Source organism: Struthio camelus, chromosome 6, assembly GCF_040807025.1.
Source record: "Struthio camelus isolate bStrCam1 chromosome 6, bStrCam1.hap1, whole genome shotgun sequence".
In the NCBI taxonomy this organism is placed as follows: domain Eukaryota; kingdom Metazoa; phylum Chordata; class Aves; order Struthioniformes; family Struthionidae; genus Struthio; species Struthio camelus.
The window spans coordinates 39,143,311-39,164,100 of NC_090947.1; the positions used below are offsets into that span (position 1 = coordinate 39,143,311).

General features: G+C 40.8%; 1 protein-coding gene across 2 annotated transcripts in view; it reads left to right on the forward strand.

The window, feature by feature from the left end:
* THSD7B (thrombospondin type 1 domain containing 7B) overlaps window positions 1-20,790 on the forward strand; it is a 557,432-nt gene that overhangs the window by 216,043 nt on the left and 320,599 nt on the right. Inside the window, exons 10-12 of one of the 2 annotated variants that reach the window (XM_068949257.1) lie at window positions 1,832-1,912; window positions 2,757-2,800; window positions 6,156-6,483. The gene's annotated coding sequence lies outside the window, so the exon portion shown is untranslated. Of the gene's footprint in view, window positions 1-1,831; window positions 1,913-2,756; window positions 2,801-6,155; window positions 6,484-8,536; window positions 8,638-20,790 lie in introns of those variants that run through there. The other variant, XM_068949258.1, reaches the window with a different exon arrangement.

Consider the following 20,790-nt stretch of genomic DNA (forward strand, 5'->3'; position numbering starts at 1 on the left):
TTTTTTTTTTTAATCTGAATGATCAGGGGAAAAATGACATAATGACAGTTAACTGTCATTATAACTAATCCTGCAACACTTCAACGTAGACTAATAAGTTCAGAGAGAGCTCTGCCAGCAGTTAGTTATATCCTTGGGAAGCAATGAGTCTTTGCTTAAAGCAGTTCAGTTGTTTTTTGGCATCTGAAAAAAAATATTGTTTAGTAAATACATTTGATATGGTACTGAACATGAAGGCTATAGCGAAAGAAATGATGAGCTTCAGCATATGTAGGTTTTAGGATTACAAAGCCCCTTTTAGAAATAAAGAAAGTATAGAAATGTCATTCAAACATGAAATGTAGCAGTTAGCAAGACCATGGTTCATGTAAACTATTTGAGCCTATTATATATGCATCCAGAGACGGAAAATAAATCACCGCAGATCAGAGATGGAAATAACCAGATAAGGATTATGGAGGGAGGAAAACATTTTTAAAGTTATTTACTGTTGCCTTAATCACTTAGTTATATTAAGGCACACTTCAGCACAAGATCATTACCTTTACAAAGGTTTGAGTCTCCCTGGACTGCTGTTGTTCCTGAATGCTTTACACATGATGGCTTTGTGAATTATTAAAGTGTGAGAATGTGTCAATTATGTGCTTCAGATTACCTGATTTGTGAAATGACACTGATTTTGGGGCTTAACAGGAAAAATATGTGGTGAAGAACGGAGGAACAGATAAGCTGAACTAATTTCTAAATGTTAGAAAGCTTCCAATAGAAGTGCATGGGCTGCAATATGTTTCTCTGGAATGACAGCCTAGGTAGTAAGTGATCTGCACAGTAAATGTGCCTTCAACAGAAATGAACCTAAAAACCTGGCTTGACTGGACGTATAGGACACATTCACAAACTTAAAGAGAGAAAAGGAAATATAGATATGCACATATATATGACATATACTTCACTCCTTACTATTGGGAACTGGTTAAGTTTAATAGGATATTTCATATTCCAAAAATTGGACAAGGGCAATTTTAGAAACTTATGAAAAGCTTAAGTTGATGTAAAATTGTATATAATGCATTTATTGTATTTTTGTGTACAGATAGATAGGACACATACTCTGACATTCATAAATAACTTGTCAAGATATACAAGATGTGTAAAAATTCTGAAGAGTGCTATAATGTTCAGGTAGCAAAGAGGAAGTCCCTAAAAAGGAGAAAGAACTGTTATAAAGGCAAAGGTTTTGAATATTCAGTAGAATATCCCTCCCTTCTTTGGTTCTTTAAACAAAAGGTGTTGACTGCTTTTTAGTGCAAGTACCATACATATCTTCTGGAACATGTGATTGAATATTAAGCTGTTGACTGAATTTCTACTCATTCTTTCTTCCTACTTCTGTTGTGAAATTTTAAATTCCATTAATATTTTGTCTTACAAATTGCTGCCATCTATAGTCAAAACACTTTTCTATTTCATGTTGACAGGGAATTTAACAACAGTTAATTTAAATAATAATTTGTAGCAAGGTGTTATGTAGTATAATGGCAGAATATTATATGAAATAATGTTAGCAATACTTATGTATAAAGCAATTGGCTGTGTAAAATATTCACAAGATAAAGACTGCCAAATCCAGTTCAGTATGGTAGTGAGTGAAAACTGTTTATTATGAAAGAGATTGGGTCAAACCAGATTTCTGCAAGCAGCTGTCTCTATCCAAAAGCTGCTTACCACCACTGACACATTTGGAGGTGGGCTCATTAAAATGTCCACTGGTTGAACATACCTGTGTAGTGACTGTCCTTGTCTGACGCTTACTTTTTTGCCTTCAAAACAGGTTTTTGTAAGCCACAGTCCAGCTAGTAGGGACACAGAGCAACCAATGTACCCCAACACTGAACTGAAGTACAACTTCAAGGTAAAAATTTCTGTGTGATTACAGCTTGATGATTTGCCATAGAAGTCAAGACTTTAATCTCTTGAGTGGATGCTCAGAAGTATGTGATAGGATTGAATCTCCTTGAGGCCAAGCCCTTCTTTTGGGAATCTCATAAGAGGGTGCCTATCTGCAGAGCCCTAAGGCTTGACTAAGGATGATGGGCAATAAATAAGAAGCATGTTAAAAATAGCAAGTCAATTTAACGTTAGCATTAGAATTCCATTATTGATTGTTGAGCAAGTCCCTACCTTGTATTCAACACTTAATTAAACTAGTGGAACAGAAACACTGAAAAAGGGCAAAAGACAAAAGCTGAAACAAAATTACAAGAAAATCTCCTGAATTTTATTTTTTTTACTTCATAGTCGTTGACAGACTTCAGATCTAATAATAGTTGCTTGCCTGAGCCCTCTTTCTCTCTTTGTACCCCTTTTGTTAGTGAATAAGTAACGTCTCAGAACACAAAAATTTTAATGCTTCATAGGTCCCCCCCAGGAATTAAATTATTGCCAGGTACTATTCTGCAGGGAAGCCTTCCTTTCTAGGAGACTTGCTTCTCTTTCTGTAAAACAAGACTCCAGTCAGGAAGGTTAAAAGCTTGCGAAGTACCTCCATTGAAGCTTTTCTTGTTTTGCATGGCAGGCAGAATTCTTGCCTTGTCGTGGCTGTTGAATAGGTGGCAGATACATTGCTTTGTGCTGCACCTTACTCATGTTTTTAACTAGTACGCTGTGATAACTTAGAAAGGACTGTCTCCCACACACCAGTATAAGTACCATTTTTCCTTGAATGTTAACAGGGCTATCACATTTTTCCATTCCAGGGACTCTAGCCAAGAAGATAATTCGTCTTCTTCAGGAAGATGTGGTATGTGCTATAACTTGTAATTATATTATTGATAAATATTCTTCCTTCTTCAACTCGTTATTGGTATCAGAAGGTCTGACCCTGCGTTCTCAAAAATAACACTTGAGATGATCTTGAAATTTGAACAGGACAAATGATTCCATGGTTGGTGGCAATGAAAAAAGTTCTAGCACAGACAGAGTCTGTAGGAGGGCAGGTAGTGCTTTCTGACCTTCACATACGAGTGCTGATATATAACTATTAGTGGAAGTGCAGACAGAGGATATGTCCCAAAAGGATCTAGTGGGCAAATAGTTAATGCCCTCTTCTGATGGGAGGAACGTAGAACCTAGGTTCTTAAGTCTAAATTATATTATTTTATGACAATTGATACTCTTCTACACAAAACAACTGTTCCTAACTCCATCTGGAGAGCTCATAATGTACACGTTCAAATATTTTCCTCCCGTTCGTGAAAGGTAACTTGCACTTGGAAAGATTTTCAATGCGCAAAATATTAAGGGAGAGCTCTGGCCACAGGACTGTTTTTTGCCAAGGTTCTTGCTAGGTACAAAAAGCAGACTCCAGTCTTGCTCAAACAGCTCAGTTGTTGGCATATCCGCAAAAGAAGAAACTGGCCAAGACCAGTCAGTCCTGGAGGAAATGTTCTACTTTCATGCCCATTACCAAAAAGGTTCTTTGTTTTATTTTTTTTTCTCCAGTATGGTGGCGTAACATGCAACATTTGTAATCCGTTGTGGTAGTGGTACATAGCAGGAAGCAGAAACGGGAGGGATGAGTGAAAGTCTCCATAAGGTGGTTAGGCAGCCACTATGTGAGCCAATGTGGGTTAAATCTTCACTGATATTTCAGTTTGACTTGCAGTTTACCCCAGGTAGCCAGCAGAACCACACTCTGCTACCTGTACCCTGAACTGTACTGTATGATAAAGCCATGTAGAGAGAATTCATGTGTGTCCTTTAGGAATTGCCACCGTTTGTGGGACACGCAGAGCAGAACTAGGGTGGAGAAGAATAGGAAGGGACAGATGACTTGTGGATTAGAGCTGATTTGCTGATCAAGTTCAGATGAGCTCAGTGCTGCAGGGAGGACTGATTTCAAATCCTGGTTCAGCAGTTATTTGAGGTTTAAGCAGGGATGCGCGTTGGGATCTGAGGTATTGTACTTGCTAAATGGGTGGAGGGTTTGGACTTAAAACAACATTAAAAGTGACCATAACTATTCAGAGGTACACTCTAACCAGAATATTAGTAATGATAAATATCCTGCTTATATGCATTTCTTCTGTATTACTAAAGAAGTCATCATCTAAGGTCATGTTCACACCAGGACTGCCATCGGTTATGGCTAGTGTCTTGATAAATCTTTCCATAGTTAAAAATAAATTGTTTAGTCCTTAAATAGGAACATTATTAAACTGAATGTCTGTTTAATCTCTGTTAAATCTGCCACAAAGAAATGACACCACAAGAAGCATGAATGAATGATATCCGTTTTCTCCCCCCTCCCTGTTTCTAATTACACATGATGGCACTTGCAGTGTCCCTTGTGAATGCACAGAATTGGTGCAGCAGGGGAAATGCAAGCTTCCTTATGCTGCAGTCTGTTCATTAGCATTGATTTCTGAGGCACTGCCCCTAAGGATGAGAGGATAATTTCTTTTTTCAGATTCTCATGATCTCAGGTCGTAACAGACTATTAAAAATAACTTCTAAACTTTGGTGTAAGTTCTGGAACAACAATAAGAGATTCAAGGGACTCATCATAACCCACCTTTCCAGGAAGCATTAAAGCACCTGCTTTGTGGCCATCCTGTATGTTAACACTTGTTGAAAGCTGTGCCTTTAGACTGAAATCCACTGTGGCAGGCATTCATTATCTGCTTGGCTTTCTTCTTTTGGTGCCATTGACTTCAATATAAAAGCTAATACTACTACAGTAAAAATGTACTACTTCGTATATGGAAAAAGCTGTCATTTATTTGCAATTATAATATCTGGGTAGAAATTATATAGTTCGGAAATCTATTCTGTGCTGTTTTTGTGATTTGGACTAGCTTTTGTGGTAGAGTGTAAAAACAGCATTACCACCACATTTGTAAAGTGTTCACTGTAACAAAAAATAGAAAACTGATTCATTAACCTAACTTGATCTGATTTGTATAGTCCCTTTTGTTAACTGTAGGTATACGAACGAACAAATGCTGGGTATCGGTGAAAATCAGATATTCTGAAAGCGCAAAATGAATTATTAATTATTTTTACAAAAATTGCACCTAAGACCCTATTTTCTTGATTTGTGTTCTGCTATCTTCCTTTTTAAAAAAAATGTGGCCATCTGAAGAAGGAGTAAAGTTTAAGACCAAGTAGCTTAAGTGACAAACCAATTATGTGCGTTTTAATAGCAAAAAGCGAGAAAACCAATCGTTAAGTGAGCCCTAATTTTGACAGCTCTTTATCAGTGTTATTCAAGTAACTACTTTTAGATAATACATGAATAGCCGTATAGTGTTATGAAAGTCTTTCTAACAAGTGAAGAAGATATTGATAAAGACATTTTGTAACATAGATCACTTTCAACTCACTCTGTTAGGGAAGGCTTGTTTCTTGCACAGTTTTGCTCTGAATTTTTGCTCCCTGAGAAAAAGCTAATAAACTTGGAGATGTGGTTTTATAAAGCTTCTTCTTTAAGTTTGGAAGCCCATCTTTTGAAACTCTTTTCTATTCCTTTATAAGCTCTATTCCAGATGCTTTACAGGCAGGTTGATTCACATCCCCACGGTACCGAGTACAGAAAAAGAAGCCTTCTTTGCCCATCTTGCTGAAGAAAGACCTGCCTGTAGTATGTGGCTTTATGCCCAGCTCTGCTGGAACTGGCTGTTGCATTGCAAGGCTTGCCAAAATTTTGCACAATAACAAGCTCCAATCTACATAACACCTGGCCTGTACAAACCAGGTCATTATGAACTTGATCCAAGCTGTCATTCAGGTGGCTTTGTTATTCCCTTCTTAGTCTGAGCCAGTCATCCATAAGTGAGAATTGGCTTTATGTTTCGAGTACTCGCAGTACTTAAGTACTGTTTTCTTTCCTTGAGCCCCACAAAGAAGGCAAGATCCATGTAACAAGAGGATCAGAAATAGCAGTAACAACAAGAAACAAGTGGCCTGGGCTGAAAAATCCCCAAGAGGTTGCCTGGAGTTCCAAGTTCCTTCACACTGTACACTTGTGTTTTTATTTTCCTGTCACTGCGTTTTGTACTTGTACTTCCGCTTTTCTGCTCAAATTAAGTAGAGCAGGTTTGTTTTGTGTATTTTGTACATGTTTCCTCCATGTTTATTTCCTACATATCTTTCAGGTACATATATTCCTCTATAAGGGTTTTGAGGAAAACTGGACTCCTGAAGAAGAGAATCTAAGCCAAAACGTGTGCTCTGAAGCGAGATGGAACTCAGGTCATAGGACCTCTTGTTTTCCCCTCTTGTGCTGCCTCCTCTTTTAATCAGTGATATTACTGGGTTTGCAGTGGGGCTTTCAGGCTTCAGCATCCAGACACTAGATTAGCTGCGTTAATGCAAACTGGGCATTGGCAAACTAAGCCAAGACTTGCAGCAGCGCAGCTTCCCAGCTGCTTCAACTCAGAATTAACTGTTCTTGGCAGACAACAACACAGAGGCTGGGACAAGGTAAACATACTTTAACTGCCTATATTCTAGGGACAGTCAGCAAAAAAAGCGGTGTCACTTGTGAACAGCTCTTGACATTTGAAGAGCTGTTTTCCATTCTGTATCAGACAAAAAATGAGACCTTTCAAAACTTTCCAGTGGAAAAAGAAGTAGACAGCAGAGATGTGTAACTGGGACTCATGCAGCCCAGCTGAGTGCCCTCTGGCACTCCCTACCGGGTGTTTGTGGGTAAGGTTTTTCTAACCTGAGAAGCCTTCTATAGAAAAATCTTTTAAATACATGAGAGCTTTTGAGGAACTATTTCCATTTTGACAAATGTAACTTGTCTCACAAAAATTATTTTGGAACATTCCTGACCAGCTCTAGTGTATTCTCTGGTGGACTTTCCTCTCCATGTAAACTTTCAGGAAGATGCCTAATTCACGAGAGAAAATACCTTTCTCAATGGACCTGGGGACGGGAAACTTGTGTTTCAATCTCTGGTACTGACTGCATGCCCTACGATAAATAGCACTGCATCTCTTTGCCATCATTTCTATCCTGCTGTTTCTTGCCTGTGTAAGATACAGGCTCTCTGAGGCAAGAACACTCATTTATTTGGTGTATTCTACAGTACCTAGCACAATGAAGTTGTGGTTTCATTTAGAATTTGTAGATGCTATGGTAATAGGAATAATCCTTGCATAAGCATTTTCTGGTATTTAAAATTTCTATAAATAAAAAAAACCATATGAGTGACACAATTGTATCTGTTAACAAATGATATGTGGTGTTCTTGTTGAATGGAAAGCAAGTTTCTGGAGCCTGAATAGGTTATCCCTGGGGTGGGGCGTTATCACAAAGGTCATATATTAGTCTAACAGGGCCTGATTGTTTTTCATTCATACCAGTTTCGTGTCGGTGGAGTTATTTCTCATTCTCAGTGGTCATAATTAGTTACAAACGCCACAGAGTGTGAGCATGAATCTTCTGTAATAATGCAGAAATAAGAACTATATGAAATGGTGGAATAAATATTATAGTTATTTCATTGTGCATATAGGCATTTGGTACCTGGTAAGCTGGATACATGTGTTATTTTTTCCTGTATAGCCTCTTAATTTACTCAGAGGAAAAAAAGTTAGTTCCATTGATAACACCTGCTCACATTTCTAAACAGTTGACTGCAGGTACGCTAAAGAGGGGCAGCTCACTTCATGTTATAAGTGATGGATTCCCTATCCACCCTTCCTCCTCTTCCTGCAGCCAATAAACATTCCCTTCTTAACTGAGAACTTCAGCCAGTCTGGTGATCTCGTGTACTAATTAAATTCATGAGAATATAGGATGACTTTGACGGCAATGGGACTAGTGTTCCTCGGGCCAAGTTTTTACAGAGGGCATTGGTGGTTATCTTGGGTAGTCACGGAAGAATCCTGAACGATGAACAGAATCAGAAGAGCCAGAGGCTAGGAAGTGAGGCTCGACAACTCCTCGCCCCAAATCAGGGTGCACGTCAAGCGAAGGCAATCCCTCTCAAGTCCCTCTACAGGCAGCCTTTACACCACGGCGCGACCCGCTCACCAGCGTTCCTCTCGCAGCGGCGGGCGCGGCTGCCGGGGCGTTCCGGCGGCCGTTGGGACCGTTAATAACGGCCGGCGGCGCGAGGCGGGCCGGGCGCGAGCCCGCGCTTCAGCCGCCCTCACCCCCGATCCCCGCCGAGGGGCGGCCAGCGGGAAGCGCCCTGCCGGCCCCGGACGGACGGGCGGGCGGCAGTCAGTCCGCGCCGCCCGGCAGCGAAGCGGAGCGGAGCCGCACGGCAGAGGGCGTCAGACGGCGCCTGTTCCTCCTGGCGGAGCTGAGCACCTCTCGGCTGCGTGAGGCGCGCGGCGATGGGCGGTCGGCCGCCGAGCCACCATCTTCGCTCCGCCCGCGGCAGCGCCCCTCGGCGCTGAGGGGGCCGAGGCGGCGGTGAGCGCGCGCCCCTGCGCGCAGCGCAGCGCGGCCGGCCGGCGCCGCCCGCCCCGCCCCGCAGACCTCCCGCCGCCACGGGCCGGCGCGGGGTGGTGGCCAGGCGCGGCTGAGGCGGCCCGGGCTGCGCAGCCGGGGGAGCGGAGCGGAGCCGAGCGGAGCCACGAAGGCGCGCCGAGAAGCGAGGCGCAGGTAACGCCGCAGGTAGGTAACGCCGGGGCGCCCCGCGGGGCAACTTGCGGCCGTTGTTGCCGGGACGTTGGCCGGGTCGCGCCGTCCCCACCGCTCCGCTCCGCTGCGGGCGGCGCTCTCCGCCGCCGGCGGGCAGAGCCGCCCCGTCGCGCTGCGCCCCGCGCTCGCCGCGGCAAACTTCGCCCGCCGCTTCCCTGGGCGCCCGGGCGAAGCCGTCGGAGAGGAGCGCGGCTCCTGCTCGCCCCGGCCGTCAGTTCGGCGCGGGGTGCGGTTGGTTTCCCTCTGCTCTCCGTCGTCTGCGTCGCGCTGGACGGCTCGTGAAACCGTACTTGGCGGCTCGCGCCCTGAGTCACGCTGTTGAGGTGTGTTTTAGTTGTCTTTTCGGCTCCGTTGCTTCTTCAGTCAGTGGTTTTGAATAGGGGAGTCTAGCATGCGTCGTCCTTAACCGTTAGTTACTTCGGACGTTTGTTCTTAGAGCTGTCGCGCTGGCGTTTTCATTCATTTTGTGCCTTGCTATTCATGCAAGGTCAGGCTGCACCGAATTTGGACTTTTTCGTGTTCAGTTTTTGACTGAAGCTGTAAAACCGGCGCCTTTTCTCCCCCTCTGCTCCCTTCCTCCCACTCATGTGGTTGCCTCGCTGTTTCTGGAGAATGCTTTTAAAAGAGTAGCTGGAGGTCGTAAAAGTACTTGTTGACCACTGCCTCCAGCACTTTTTATAATTTGAATATAGTGTTTAATTTGTCTAATAAAAACAAAACAAAAAAACAGCTTAAAGAGTTGATTTCCTGAAAACAGACCCGCAGAAATTTTTTGGAAGAAGCTGTGCAGAGGATGACTTTATTTTGTATGAGGACTAGTAGGACAATGCATCTGATAGAAATAGGGATCACTGGAAGTCAGTGGGAAAGGACATGGTGATGTGCCAAACTTCGGTTTCCTGTGCCTTGTGTAAGTGTTGAACTTCTGTAAAAAGCCATCTTCAGACTTCTAAAAAAACTGATAAAAGTGCTGAACTTTTTAGCACCTGACAAGATTTAAATGCAGTTTAAGTAACATCCCATCAAAGCTGAAAGAGATGGCATTAGATTAACATAGTAAAGTCCAGGTGATACTTCTCAAAGACATAGATAAGTTACTTTAGTCTACTAAGAGTAAGAACTTCCAAAGAAGGTTTTAAAAGTATGAGTAGAAAAGCATGTAGTTTTAAAGAAATCTACTTTTAGTGCAAGTCTTACACATATTTATAATTATTTTTCTATTATTTCTAAGTATATTATAAGTCACTTAAAGACATTCTTTTTTTCAGAAGCCATATACTAGATTGCCAGTTCCAGACAGGTTTCCAGTTTGCTGTGTAATGCACAACTTGCTCATTTTCCCTGTGTGTTTTTCACACAACCCAGGTTGTGTTTGGAGCCAGGCTTTGTCCTTAAAGGAATGCTTAATACTGCAATAGCAGCTGAAGTTGAAGTCTTACCTGCCTCAGTATTATACCTTATCATACCTTAGGTATTATACCTAAGTATTAGTACTTATACCTAAGTACTTACCTAGTCTAAGTATTATATTAAATATGATTACTGCTTTTCTTGGAACCACGATGTGTGTGTGGTGCTACGTGTTGGGTTGGCTTGTTCCTGTAAATAAGAGCAGCTCAGAATGCATAATACAACTTCTTTTTAGGAATAGACTCTTGGTATTATGTGCTATTTTCCTGAGGATGGAAGTAGAGAAGTTCTGTGCCTGCCTCTCTCTTGCACATTTGCCAAGTCAGTTTTAGAGTACTGTAGAACCTACTGCTTCAACTGCTGTGAATATCGGCAAGAGGAGCCTGATCCTGCCGTAAGGCAATGATAGCTTTGCTGCAAGTTGTCTTTAGTGGGGTTAGATAAAGTTTAATGGTTGGTTGTTATAAAAAGTACTTAGACATTTTTCTCGGGAAATCTTTTCCTGTAGAATCTGGAAAGAGTATGAGATTAGTATGATTTCTGTTTTGGTTCTGTGAAGGGATGACTGCATCTAGTTATCTTCATAAAATCAAATGAAGACACAGAATCTTGTGTGATTGCAGCATTTAAAAGCATTCTCTGAAGAACTGAAAATAAACAACGCTCATTAGCAAGCTTTAGTTTTGTTCCAAAATGAACGTGTTGCAGAGATCATGTTTCACTCTGCTGTAGTGGAAGACCAGAAGAGCTGTTGAGCTCCATCTGTATGCATAAGGGTAGGCAGTTGATTTGTACCCTGGGGTCATATTATCTGCCGTTTCATTACTTCTGCTTCAGTAATAATATTCAGGAAAACTATGTTTGTAGTGACTGCTTTCTAGGGATGTACGTTCACGAGAAAGTTTTGCTGATAAGAATTGAACTGACGTGTTTGCTGACGCGCCGCTTTGGTAGAGTGCATTCATACTGCTGCTTTTAGCTGCTCTTGATAACACAAGTTCTAGGTTTTGCTAGTAAAAAGTGTGGGTTTCTGGGGATTCCCACAGTGGTCCTTGCACTTGGGTATAACTTGCTATTTTTTCCTACATCAGTTTTTACTCTCATAAACATGGCCACTGAGCAGCTCAGCAGAGCTCTCTTGCCTGTTTTAGTCAGGCTTCTGTATTTGTGGAACAACAGCAACTATCACAGCAGTTCATAATAGAGGAAAGCACATGAGAAAACTGAGTTGTAGTAGGTGAGGTATGCCAGATGCTGCAGGCACTGTGTGCCAAGCTTGCTGTTGAAAGGTAGCAACACAAGAGTATCTTTAGTAGTGAAAAAAGAGACGGTGACTGCACTTTGGAAGCTTTTGATTCCAGGTTGCTGTTGGTAGGTGGGCAGGGGGTTTGATGGTGGAAGATCTGTGATATGAATGGTCTTACCAATGTCCAAGGCAGCAAAGCTTGTCTAGCTTTGCAGGCTGTAGGCAAAGAGTGGGATAAGAAAACATGAAGAAATGCTGCAAGATGACAGTGCTGTGCCAGCACCGTGAGTGGCAGCGTCTGTTCTGTTTCCCTGCCCCATAATGCTTCTTGCACCCAAATACTCTAGCAAAAAGGGATTGCGAAAGCTGAGCAGCATGGATATTGGTGAGAGCCTTAATGCTGTATTGTAAGGGATGGTGTACGATACTCGCATTTATGGGAAGGCAGAAGTTTAAAAGTCTTGGGCATGTCATGCACAGGCATGTTGAGAGTGTGGATGCTGCAGTGCGGACGGCCTGAGACCCAGCCTCGAGCTCACTTGCTGGCACGCAGACCGCATGCCCAGCACCTGGGCTGCAGCAGTGAGAAAGCTACTGTGTGTGGAGGGGGTGTATTTGGCAGATTAAAGAGGCGATGGAAATGTCTTCTGGCTAGGCTGCTGCTCGGTGAAATTCTCCAGTATAGGCATGCTCTGTGTTTTACCGGTATATGCTGTGCTGGAGGTTAACGTTATCCATAGGCTTGATGAGGGGAAAAATGGAAAACCGTCTGCTCGAGCTGCCTGTTGCAAAGATAGTTCTGAGAACTTCCTGAGACATCTTGTGACAGAGGGAAACTGTTTATCCTACCAGACTGACTTAAAAAGTATGTGTCTGAGTTATCAATTGTTAGGAGTTTTCTTGAATCTCAGGGGTTTATATTTCAGTATTGTGAGACAAAAGTATTGTTCTTACAAAATGTAACTTTATTGCTTATTAACAGAGTAATCTAGACAGAAAATGAAAATTTCATTGTTCTGGCCGCAGTTTGCAGGCTCGTGTGTTACCGCTGCGGCTGAGGAACAGGAATGCCACTGGGAATGCTATGTTAGAGGTTATGTGGTTTGCCTGTAAAGCACAGAAGTGTAGAAGCCACTGAAGGGCTGTCTTGTCTCATTATAATTGAGTTTCGTAATACTACAGAACCTGACTTCTTGACCAGAAAGCTCTCTGCTGCAGCGATGTGCAACTCAGGACTTTCTTGTTCCTTCTATACTATGATCTTTTGCCTGCGTGCCACTCCATTTCTTCTAAGCTTTGGAAATTTTAATTTTTTTCCTGAGATATCCTTCCAAATATTAGTAATGTTACCTTTTCTATTATTTACCCCAAGAACAAGGGTAAATAGGGGGTTGGGAAATGGGAGGCGTTGAGGGTGTACTGGATGCTTCCATTACCTGCCATGGTCATACTGGGAGCCAAATATCACGTCCACAATTAATTCCAGGGTGGTGGTGAAGTGGGTACTGTGGTAGGACAAACAGATCTTTCTTAATAAAGCACCACAGGCAAAAATAAGGTAAAAATAAAGTTGTCTGGATCAAGCTAAGCCAGAAGCTCTGCTAGGGAGAACAATTTCTTGCTTTCTGTCAGCATGTGGAAGTCAAACATTTGAATGACTAACAAATCGTTCTACCTTACTTCTGAGTCTTTAAGCGCAGGCACTTAAGTGCCTGCGTTTAATGTATAGGCTGGTTTTGGACGTGAGAACCAAAAAATATTGTGCTTTGGACTAGAAAGCTTTCCATAAATATACTGACGATGCTTTTTCTGTTGTGCATACCTCCTTACTGAGGTATCTTTAGGCATTGTTGTGTATTTCTACTGTATTTTGTTTAAACCCTTGAGAATTAAGGATGTTGCATTTCTGTTTGGAATGCTTTTAGTTATGCTTCCTTTCTATTATGATTGCTATTTGTTAAGCTTTTATTTTGATTGAAATAACTTTCTGCTAATTTATTTGGGAAAGCTTTTTGGTTGCTTCATTTTTTTTCTGTTGAGACCTACTCATCTAGCTAACGCTCATATTTTGTGTCCGAAAATAAAGCAGCTACTTTAAAGGATTTTTTTTTTTTTCCCTGCACTCACATAGCTGGCAGCTATTTTGAGGAAGTGTATGAAATGGGGTGAGGGAAGAGATGTTCAAGGGCTGCCAAGGAAGCAAAGAAAAAAGTATGTGTTAATGGTGCAGTAAATTCTACTGGCCTAAATTCACTTTGTAGTATCCAATGGCTTCTGCCTCCAAAAGATCCTGTACTTGCCTGTATGTAATGGCCCTGTCCAATTTGCTTCAGCTCAGAAATCAGCCCTGCGTAAGGCTGCTGAGTTGCTGCGTGGGGGATCCTGGGGAGAACGTGTGTGCGTGCTGGACAGCGTCTGCCCCCTATATCCGGGCGCTTCTGGGAAGTGCTGGACCTGCCGCCCTGGTGCACAGGGGCTTTGCTGCCTCCGCTCAGCAAGCGTTGGGCTTGTGCGCGTGCTGTGAAGGCGGCTGCTGGAGACTGGATAACACATGGTACAGCCTCAACGTCGCTCCCTGCGTGCGGCGTACCCGCTGATAAAGGCAGAGCATGCAGGCAAAGTTACAGTGCAGTAAGGTATGAAAACTATTTCAGCTCAGATGACGTGACCTGAAAGGATGGTATGAACAAGGACAAAAGGAAATGAATCGTTCTAAAAAATGAAATAGGCATTTAAAACTGTTTAAAAGCTACTTAAAAGTACAGAAATAGTCTCCCTCCTCACTCTCTCCCTTAAATAGAAAACATAAAATCTCCTCCAGAAAAGGAATATTCTAATAGTGAAGAGTGGGTATTTTTGAAATGATGGAGATGACCTAAAGTAATATGGCAGACCTGTTTCCGCCATTGCTTGGAGGGAGGAAATTCTCCCTGTCCGTGGAAAAAGAGACTCTATCTTCAGGTTGCCTAGAATGAACAGAAAGATATCGATGCCGTTTGGCTCTCTTTCTGACTGTTGCAGCCTTCCAAAAGAAAGATCAAATAGCTCAATCTCTTTAGTTATTAGATATAATTGTGGCAGTTCCTAATCAGTCTCCCACAGTAGCTAATAATTCATATTGACTTTGTTTTAGCACATTATGAGAGCAGCGTGGATTTCTGTCTGTTGTGTTTTGAGCAGGCAGTCATGGAGAGCAGAACTAACCATAGCAGGGCTTGTAGGATACATACATATGTATATAATATATATATTTATACCTGTGTATCAGGAGAGTGGTATTTGGTCTTTAGATAGAAGTTTTTGTCTTTGCTCAGATACTTATTCTCACTGAACTATTGGGTTTTCACTGGGACACATAAAATTGACTTCCTACCTGTTCTATTCTCAGACACTAGAGAGACCAGAATAGTGAGACTGAGAGTACTGTAATATGGGGGTAATAATTCCTGGGCATTAACATATGCTATCTAAGATACTTGAGCTGCAAATATTCAAGATTTTTTAATTCATTTCAGAGATATATATATATATATATATATATATAAACATAGTATATAGTTTTAGTATTTGTGAGTGTGCTGGAATCTGCGATTGCAACTACCTCTTGCAATCATGTAGAGTTCATGTAGCATGAGTTTTCAGTATATGGCATTCATGGAAGAAAACTTGGAGGGGTGAGGAAGGCTTGACAGATATGGTAAATTGTTTTTCTACAAAAGTGTCCTAAGAAAAACATGCACTAAGATTTCTTGTTGAGTTTTCTTTCTTTTTAATTTTTTTTCTTCTCATTTTGCTATGTCTTATGAAATGTTCTAAAACAGAGTCAGGAAAATAACCTGTCGTGTTTAAGGATATATATTGAATGATATTACTATTATTAATAAAATAGAGACCATTGCCCACAGCAGAAGAATGTAATGGATGGAAAAGTTTTCTGAAGATATAATACAATGAAGGTGAGTACAATTCAGCCATTAATGAGTGGGATTAAAAGTCATGCTTATGAGTGAGGGAGGCTCTCCACTTCCTAGTGGAGTCTGTTTTGTGGCTTGCTCTTTGTCTCTAGTGGATGGAAACAATGCACTGTTCAAAGCATCTCTGAAGTTCAGCACAGATGATTTGTATTCTCTTGGAGAGTAACTTGTCAGGGAATGAACAGCAATATGCTCTATGTTTACTAGAGTAGCAAAGAAAAGTCCAGTTAAAGACTTACCTTTTGGGGTAAAGTCGTTTAAACATTCCAAAATTATGAATACCTATGCCTGGCCTAGTTCTTTCCATCTCAAGTATTTCAGTGGCAAGCCCCAGCTATGGGGCCCTGAGTTTCAAGCAGATGAAGACAAAATTTTGTTCACTGAGAATGCATTGTTAATGAAACATCAGCATGGTAGAAAAACTAAAATCATTTGGAAATGTGTTAAATAGTTTTGTCAAGAAGTTGCGAGACTTCATTTTAATACTTTAAATTGAAACTTTGATTCAAAACAGAATTGAAAAAAAAAAAAAAGAGGCAGAAGATTAAATTTCCCCTAACTGAAACAGTCTCTTTTTTTGGAGTAAAAGTAAGTGAAAGCTTTAATTTGCTTTCTAGCAAAAACTAGAATGAAAAGAAACATTCAGTTCTAGTTCAGTTTTTGGGGGGGTTTGGGGCAGAGGGGGTGCATGTTTGTTTTTTGTAGTTTGTCCACTGAATACAAAACCCCGTTAATCTCCAGGGTGCAACTCTGGGAGTGTCGAGGATTGTTATCATAGTGGTGTTTCTGCTTCAATGTTGAGCTGGGAATGATTCTATTTCTTTTTCAGTATCAGGTTAAGTTAGATATTGGAAGCATACATTTCATAGAACAACTCTCAAATAGGGTTTTTGAAGCCTTTGTTAAAACTCATCTCTAGATCATACTATGCCCCATTTTCTTTTTCTGTGGAGCTTGGGGTTGGAATTTGGTACAGAAAGATGTATTTGTAGAGGTTGCTGCGGAATCTGCATGTACCTTATTATTTTGACTTGTTTTGCTAAACACATACAGTTATGAAATGAGTCCGAAATGTTTCGTCAGCGTACTGAAACGATCAAGCAAAATATGTTCTGGGACAATCCATTGCACTTGAGCTAACCTGGTGGAAGAATGAGCAAATACAGAGAAGCTTTAAATGTTGACAGAGAGCAGTGAGACAAGTGTGTGGTTCGTAGAAAGGAAAACAGTAGAATGTGTTTAAAATAACAGAAAATTGTTTGTGCAAAGATAATGGAAATCTGGCATTGTGGACAGGAAAAGGGGATGCGAGTGACAGCCAGAAGATGGTGGCAATTTGGGACTAAGATGGGATATGACTGGAAAGAGTTTTGTGGAAAGAAAAAAGGGAAGAGAAGAGGCAAACAAGCAGGCTGGTATACAGAAACTGATTCAGACTGTAAATGTGTTTGGAAAGCCAATGGACTGAAATCACTGAATGACAAGAAGGGAAGAAAACATGAAAAAGAGACATGATGCAGCTTTTGTTTCAGTGAGCTGCGACAAGAAGAGGATGCTTTATGTCACTGATCATGATGGAAATAAGAGCTAGAAAGGAGAGGGGAAGCTTTAATGAACAAGCAAGCAAGATGAACACAGAAATGGCGTGCCGAGAAATGTTTTCTTGAAAAAAACAAAACAAAACAAAACCAAAAAACCCCACAAAACTTCCATGCTTCCAAAAGCCAAACCATCAAAAAACCCCTTCATTTTATATACTTAGGCACATCAATGGTAATATATCATGTCAAATGCCTTTGATACATTCACTTATAGGATGTCTCATTTTGGCAGGAAATATAACACTAATTACATCTACTGTCAAGTTGATTGCTTCTTCTATTGTGCCATGCTAGCTGAGCCCAACACCCTCTTCGTTTAAGTAAGTGTAACTTTTTCCCTGGGAAGTAGGTGTAACTTTTTCTGTAGGTACTTGGAAGATCCTCAGCTGTGGAGCATTCTTCCTCTGAGTCCAGAGAAATTTGAACTTGTCAGTCTTCCAGATGAGCTATAATGACTTTCACATCAGAGATGTTTAATGCAGAAAGGTGTTGATGGGATAGAGTGATACGATTTGATTTTTGAGAGATGGGGAGGGATAGGATACATGTGTGTGTTTTTTTTTTTTTTTTTTTGAGGGGGAGAGATAGCTGGCACCTTTTAAGGACAATATACACTAATTACACTTTGAAAAGAAAGTGGAAGTTGCCTTTGTGGGCAGTGCTGAAAATGGCACGCTTTCTCAGTTGAAATTTCAGGTATCAGCCTCCATGTTTGGCATTTTATAAATAAAAATTAGATTAAGAATAATAAGTACATTATTTTGAGTCTGAGATGCTCCTTAATGGGTATTCCTAAAAGAACCAATAGTGAAGCTGAGCGTATAATTTGGAGGAAAAGAAAGGTGGGCAGGAAAACTGAGGGGGGAATGGTGATGGTAGGAATACAGAGAAGCTCAAAATGAGGGAGTAGTCAAACTGAACTTAGCCACTGCAGCTTCACTGAAAGTAATCATAGCAATAGTCATCCTCTGCAGAGGAAGATGAGCAGGAATGCGGTATGGGATGCAAAACTTCATGAGGCTATGAAAGCATTTTCAAAGTTATTTGCTAAATTACCTTGAAAGGCAGAACATCTAAATTAAAGCTTTTTGGAAGGGCTAGCTGAATTTGTAAAGCCTCTGATCCTGGAGAGAAGAGTATATTTGGAGATGAAAGCTTTGGGAATTATGAGAATTATTTTTCCCAAATTGACTTCTGTTTGTGGTTAGGATTAATGTCTCTCTGCCTTTAAGAAGACAGAAGTAGTTATTATTTTCTGCTAAACTTGAAAAGTAAAATCTGAATTACTCTTCTGGGACTGAGAGCTAAAGGTTAGAAACTTTGAATAGCAGCATTAATTGTTCCCTTTAAGGGATAGAATATTAAGGGCTTGTTTAAGTATAAGACAGCAATGTTGATGCCAGTAAGTGATGACACAACAAGAGACTGAGTAGGTGTATCTGAAGAACAATTTAAAAAGTGAGGCCATTTCTTTTTCTTATTATTCTGAAAAAGACCAACGTTCTAGTAATGTAGGTGGTGTTAACCAAGTGTCTGAAGTATTGTGGCCTGTGTTCAATACTTTATTTCATTGCCATGCTAGGTTGGTGCAGTCTCAAGCTTCAAGAAACATAAACAGTAAAATCTGGATATTGTACATACCTTCAGTGCCTCGGGAAATCCTGTGTAGGGTTTTTTCCCCCTTGATTACTTTTTTTAAATTTCACTAGGAAATCTCTCCAAAATGTTATCACAGCCTGTTAGGAAATGATGCCACAGTTTTCTTGTCATCTTCAGGTTTGCATCTTTGTGTTACTAAGCTGTGCTCTGTCCTCTGTATTGATCTTGTTAGGTTATTGACTCTTGGATATGGTGGCTTGAGTATGTGAATTATTTTGTGTATGCTCCTACTGTGTTGTTGAGCTCTTCTCATTAGTTCAGGCTATATTGGAAAAATGTGAATACTTAGCAAGTCAGTGATATATGATAGAACTTGCCATTGAGATGGGTTATGGTGTTTCATTGTGGCAATAATTCTTAAGAAACCTAGATTTTCACAGCTGCCTATATGATTTTGTATAATGACACTGAAGCTATTTCTGCATTCCTGCTTCGCTAGCGTATTTGGTAGATTACCTTGCATGGGCGTTACCCCATGCAAGGGTTTCAGAAATCTGAAATTTCCCTGTGTTGCAGAAACAAATAAAAACGCTCATCATGTCTATTGTTTTGTTTGCAGAACCTTCGCTGTAAATGCAGCCAATGCTAAAAAAAATTTTGTCAAGCTTTCTTCGCTCCTGCGATGGTTTCACTACTCTGTGCCTCCCTAGCTATATCCTTTTAAAAAAAAAAAAAAAAAAGAGTTGTGGGGGAAATACAATAACTTGAAAGCAAGAATGTCTTTAAATACTCTGACTGTAGCAACAGGTGGCAAATTTGCTTTTTCTCTCCTTCATTTCAGATACGCTGGCTGATGACCTGTAGAAAATGATTTAGATTTGGCTATTGCAGTTATTTTAAAAAGCACTTGCCTGCCAACTGCTTTTTAGGCTAAGTTATTAGGATTTTTGCCTTCACTGGAAGAGTTTTTGGTTTGTAAACAAATGCTGCTGTACTATGTAATGATGCGTTTGGACTAAGCTTCATTCCTATTGCACGTTCTACAGGGAAATGTTTTTTCTTTTAGTCGGGTAGGATAGACTTTGTTCCCTTTTGAAACAAGGATGACTCCTAGGCAGTTCTGTTACCTTCCTTGAATTATGTGGAATTTAAGCAGATGAAGCGCATCTCCCCAGTACATGGCATACTCTCCCTTCCCCTGCCCAAACAGCTTCCTCCGCAGACTATGCTCAGGGTAAATATATATGAAGCAGATAGGTAGAGCTAAGGAGGTTTTGATGCTGCATACTTTGCTGGATTGTGTTTGTAAGTAAAACATGAGGTTCCATACTAAAGAAGGTTAAAAACTTGTTTCTCAAGAAAAATATTCCAAAGTGTAGCAATACACTTAGACTGAACAAGCAATCTTGTTTTTTGCACTTTTATGCTTGTGTTACAGTAGTGTCATGAATTCTGTAATCACGGTGTGGGCTTGCTTATTGGATCAGATCAGAATGAAAAGGGAAAGCACTTAAGCACAAATTCAACTTGATGTGCTTGAGTAAGCAGTTTCATTAGAGTAAGTATATTTTAAAATTTTAGCTGATGCTTGTTGGACAGCATCAAGATTTCTGTGCCCAAGATGTACAGTGAAGTGTGCAGGAGGCAGGTGTTTGAGAGTTGGTGGTGTTACTGTAGACTGAATTTTTATACTAACAATTTCTGTCATAGCATGTTGTAGAAAATATTTACGTTTTCAGTGGAGCTGGTTCCCCCAAACAAATAGTCGCAGGTTGAAACGCTGGCAATGTATTTAAACTTGCTCCGTGGATTACTGTTACGTTTGTTTGCTATCTGGAAATGCTGCTAGCAGAGCTAAAAAAACCCTGAGCTGATCATTAGCTAGATTTTGAAAAGGAGTAGCAGAAGCCTAAGTGTCACATCCTATCTAAAATCATAATCATGTGATGGGAGCGCTTCATGTGAACTTACCTAAGTCTTTAAAGTAAGAGAGTAACTAATGTCTGACCTTTTATTTAAAACTTGATTAATTTTCTAGGTATTAGTTTTGTCAAGATGTTTTCTAGCGTAATACTCTGTGGCAGAGCTTTTTGTATTCTCCTCAACAGATAAATGATTAATGGTCTCAACGCTGCCTTCTGGATCACCTTGTAAGAGGTCTCCTTCATCAATCTGGCAAGGGGATTGTATGGCAGTTTTCACCCTAATTACGGACCCTAGCTGGGGATGTGCTGCCTAACAGGTTACTTGTAGTAGATGTACAGTCATTGCAGATACAGAAAACCAAGGTTTCCGG